The 5,339-nt window shown below is 40.6% G+C and overlaps 1 pseudogene; it reads left to right on the top strand.

Moving 5' to 3' along the window:
* The first annotated feature begins 574 nt into the window (after window positions 1–574).
* Window positions 575–2,159, top strand: LOC113457341 (annotated as a pseudogene).
* Window positions 2,160–5,339: the final 3,180 nt, after the last annotated feature.

Raw genomic sequence — 5,339 nt, 5'->3', positions numbered from 1 at the left:
GATCAAGAAGGGAGAAAAGAATGGACCAGCCACACGACACAGATGAGAAGAAAAGAAGATATATACAGAAATAGAGAATGGTAAAAGCCCAGAAGCAAAAGGGAGACACAATAATTTATGTTTTAAAAAACTGGCAAGAAACAGGCCAAACAGAGGCCAGGTATCAGAAGAAACAATAATTGTATTTATTTGGGAACTGGGTGGCAGACCCCTTAAAGACAAAAGAGTATAAAACAACGCACTCCAGAAGCTGAGTCCTTACTATAACTTCTCTTTGACCACAGCCAGCAAGGGGATTTAATAGGTTTTTTTTTTTCTTAAACTCTATTCATTACTTTCCATTTTCATAGAAGATAATAAATTGCTCTCCAATTTATAACCATATCCTGGAACACAAATGTTGACAGAGGAGTTCTCCAGGCAAATTTTAAAGAACTACCATAGAGGCAATCTATCACCGTCCTACACATTTCATACCACTTCTGACTCTCCTGGAAGATGCTAAAGCAGGAACATGCTGGGTTATTCTCACAACATATGACGGAGATCCCATAAAGTCAGAATTAAAAGAAGGATGCCCATGGGAAAACCATATGAGAATGTTAATGACCACAGTAAGTGAATAAAATAATATCCTCCTTTACTGATGGCCAAAGGCCTTTAAATTCGCATGGGATAGCCCTTACATTTATTTTCTTTAAACAATGGAATGCTTCATGCTGCTATACGGGGAAAGAAATGCCAAGCCACACTGTGCTAGGAAAGGAATTTTTGTCTTTTCTTGGGAGGAAATCATTAAGATGTTTCAAAAGATGTCAAGAGTTCCTGCTTTAATTCATCGATTCTCATTTCCAGAAGGAAAGTAAAGGATCAGAAATGAGCTCTGTGTTTGATGTCAGGACTGTCCTTGCTCTGACACCTGGCAAAGGGACTAGAAATGTAGCTCAGAGGTAGAACACCAACACAGACAAACATTATCAGACAAGACAATTAGAGATCAATACCCTTCATCAATACACGTTTTAAATCTTTAACAAAATATTTGCAAGGCAAATCCAGTAACAGATCAAAGGTAACATCAGTACTAAATAGAGTTTATTCCAAGTGTACAAGGTTGGACTAGGAGCTAAAGAAAAATATATGTAATTTGCCTTATAAGTAGAATAAAGGAAAATACAATTATCTTGGAAAAAGCAAAGTCAGTGGTCATTAATGCTAAAGTGTTGCTATACACTGGGAAAGAAAATCAGCCCCACTTAAAAAAGGACAAGTGCAGAAAGGCTTTGCCTTGAATTCCAGATTATGATAAAAGATGCAAACAACATCTTCCCCTTTGGGTGAGAACAAAGATGTTCCCATCACTCACATTCCGAGTGGTACTGGACATCTTTGCTGATGACGTAAGTCACAGAAAGAAGGAAAAGGTACAGATATTGGAATGAAACTCTGTATGTTCAAGTAATGATATGATTTTAAATTTCTATCTCTCAAATAATTCCAAAAGAGAGGACAACAGAGAAAGGAGAGAGGGAGGACACAGAAGTTTGAAAAGGACAGGACAAGAGAAGAAAACGTCTCTTCTGTTTGGTACAAGATATCGAGCAAATGTAGCCAGGCGTCTGTAAGACACTCAGCTTAAGTGCCAGGATTATGAAGCCCAAAAGTGAGGGTCAGGCATCCGCAAGGCACTGTTGGAACTGGTGATGAACTTGTCTCTCAGGGTACAGCTGCGTGAACTCAGCGTCACAACAGCTGTGGAAATTGAAGTAGTGGGTGCTTGGAAAGCTATCAAGACTTTGTGCCAGTTCCTCAGCTGAAATCTTTCCAGAAAATGTTAAGTTCAGTGAGAGTGCGAATTGGAGAAAATGTTCCATGGGGAAAGTGTGCAGCCGTCAGTGCTCAGGGGAGAATTCTATGTTTATTTAAAAAAATATGAAAAATAAGCACAAAGGCCCCAGATTCTACACCCTGACTGTAGTGCTTTATGTTATTCTTGAGGATTTCGTCTTCCCAAGTGATATTGTGGTCCAGAGGACCCAGATCCTTGGAAAGCTAGACAACAGCTGACACATAAAGGTTCACTTACACAGAGCACAGTGGAGTCATGTGGAGTCTACGGTCAAACTGTTTCTGGTGTGTACAGGAAGCTTATAGATTAACATGTTAATTTTGAGTCCCCAGAGTTCCTGTTCCAAACTAATAACTAAAAATATAATTCATGGTAAAATAAAAGAGAGAAAAAAATGTAGTCAAGCCATTGTTTGAGAGGAAATATTTGTGGACTGTATGTGCCGCCCTTGTAAAACCTTCAATATTAGGAAGCTAGGTCCTCCATTGCGAGGAGCAAAGGTTGAACAGGTAGATAGTTGGTTAGCAAAAACAACACCTAACAAGGAAATCCCTAACACTGGACTGAGAGTTGGTTCAGTGTGTAAAGTGCTTGCTACCCTTAGGTGAGGACCAGAGTTGAGATTCTCCAGCACTCACTTAAATGCCAGGCAAACATGGAGGCTGCTTGTAAGCTGGCTAGGTATATGAGGCTATATTAACATGTTCTGGGTTCTTTTGAGAGATTCTGCTTCACGAGATAATGTGGTGAACAATGGGCAAAACTTGACTTCCTGTTGACTGAGGTTTCGGTCCCTCCCAGTTCCCACAGTCATTAAGTCCAAAGAATCACACAGAGGTCTATATTAATCATAAACTGATTGCCCCATTAGCTTAGACTTCTTATTGTTAGACTCTCACAACATGTATTAGCCCATCATATGTGTCTATGTTAGGCACGTGGCTCAGTACCTTTTTCAGCGAGGCAGTCACATCTTGCTTCTTCTGTGGCTGGGTCATGACTGTTCTCTTCCCAGAATTCTCCTGTTCTCATTGCCCCGCCTTTACTTCCTACCTGGTCACCATACCTATACTTCCTACCTGGCTACCGGCCACGCATTTATTTAAAATATAATTGACAAGATTCAGGCCATTGTCCAACAACTTCCCAAACCAACCTCCAGTTTGACATGTATGTGTCAAACACCTTTAAACATGTTCTCTCTCTCTCTCCATCTTTCTCTTTATCCCTCTCTTCCTATCTGCCTCTGTCTGTCTATATGCACATATGTCTCTCTGTCTCCCTCTCTCTCACTTACATACACACACACACACACACACATACACACACACAAATACACACATAATACCCAGAATGTATTAATGTACTTCCTCCCCACTCTTCTAAAGCTGAAAGACTATCGTGGAATCACACTACTGAAACTGTGAGCCAGTTCATTATGGGATCATTACAGATACTGGCCAGAAAAGTGAAAAGATGTTTAACACGTATGAAAGACTGAGTTAAAGTCAACCTATGTAGTGCCCATATTTTGAAATAAATCTGTCAGTCATGTATGTGTTGGGTTCATTCATTTATTCAACAAAATAGCAAGATTGCACAGTTGTACAGTCATTGGTAATAAAGGATCAGTAAGATAGATTACTGCTTTCAAACTGCTTATGTTTTAATTTAGAAGGGCAACACCAATATACCTAAGTGTTTTATGCCAGTGAACTCATGTAAGCACTGTAAAGGGCTCATACAAAGGTGTAGCTAATTCTTAATGTGGGTAAGATAAGGCTGTAGGGAAAACAGTAGTGGAATGATGAATGGTCATTTGCTGGAAGTATGGGCATCCAATGTCAGAACGGTTATGGGGTGTCAGACAACAGGGATAGCCTTTGCTAACCCACCAGGTTGGATACACCAAGATCCATGCAAGACAGTAAAGGCAATCAGGGCATGAAGTACAATAAGCGTAAACTCCAACAGGTGGAGTATGGAGCAAAACGCCTCTGCTTCCTCTACTGGGAAACGAAAATCACTGGTGAAGAACATATGTCAGAGTCTATATGATTCCATGGTGAACATAAAACACCCGCGGTTGTAAGATAATATTTATTTCTTCTCATGGCTGGAGTCTCTCTACAAGACGTTGCCAGCTGCGGGCGTAGGGGATGAGATAATAAATAGAGCAGGCATCTTTGGGAAAAATGTAAATTTCAAACTTCTCAATCTTCAGGACATTTTCATGTAATCTTAACTCATCGTCTCAATGTCTCAACGTATTTCATTGAGTTCTGCGCGGCTGACAGGAAATAAAGGTGGGGAGAGTAGCTGGTTTTTCAGATTTGGTTGGATTGTTGAAGCATTTAAAGTGTCTACATTAAGTAGAAAGTATGGAATGATTGGGGAGAAATATTACTCCAACCGTCTGGCCAGAAGAGCTCGGTAACAGATGGGCGCACTTACTGAGAAACTTGCAGAGGGATTTTTATCTCCTTAAAAAAATTATCTGTGCTAACTGGTTTGTCATGATTGTGTGTGTGTGTGTGTGTGTGTGTGTGTGTGTTTATGTGTATCTGCGCTTGTAGGTCAGAGGTCATCTTCAGTTATTCTATAGGAGCCGGAAACCTTTCCCTAGGAAGGTGGGTGTACTCATGATTAGGCTAGCCTAACTGGCTAAGGAACCTGGGGGAATTCCTCCCTCTCTGCTACAGTGGTGCGACAGTCATGCAAAAGCCATCAAACTCAGGGCTCTGACACAGGCCTCTACATATCACAGCTCGTTTTAACAGTCTAGTTTGACAAACTAGAGTCATCTACGAAGAAAATCTTGAATGAAGAATTCCATAAATGAGACCTGCTTGTAGGCAGGTCTGTGGAGGATTGTCTTGATTGCCCATTGATGAAGGAGGGGCCCGGCCTACTGTGGGTGGTACCGGCCCCATGCAGGTCATCCGATGCTGTATAAAATTGTTAGGCAAACACAAGCCTATGAGTTAGCCACCAAGTAGCATTCTCCCACGGTTTCTGCTTTAGGTCCCTGCCCTGGTGTTCTTACGTGATAGATTGTGAGCTGGAATTGTTAGCCAGTTAGAGCCTTACCTTCCCTAAATTGCTTTTGGTCAGAGTGTTTTATCACAACAGCAGAAAAGAAATGAGTACTCTATGTTTCCTTATGTGCATTCGTGCACGTGTGTGTGTGTGTGTGTGTGTGTGTGTGTGCGCACGCACGCACACACACAGTTTACTGACTGGCTAAGCTTTCTTTAAACCCTGATATCTGTTTTAAAAATGAAAATTTATCAAAGATGATTGCTTATATTCTATGTTGTGTTTTTAATTATAATTCAGAAAGGACTGTTACACATACATACTATTTTGCTTCTTCTGTGCAGGGGAACAATGTAGTGTTATGATACTCATATTAAATAAGGAAACTAAAAGGAGCCAAAACAAAAGTTTAGACCATTCTCAGAGTGAGCAACAATGACCAGAAATCATA

The sequence above is a fragment of the Microtus ochrogaster genome, chromosome 22 (assembly GCF_000317375.1).
Source record: "Microtus ochrogaster isolate Prairie Vole_2 chromosome 22, MicOch1.0, whole genome shotgun sequence".
In the NCBI taxonomy this organism is placed as follows: Eukaryota; Metazoa; Chordata; class Mammalia; order Rodentia; family Cricetidae; genus Microtus; species Microtus ochrogaster.
Note: the sequence above shows the minus strand (reverse complement) of the source record. Positions and strands in the feature narration are given on the sequence as shown.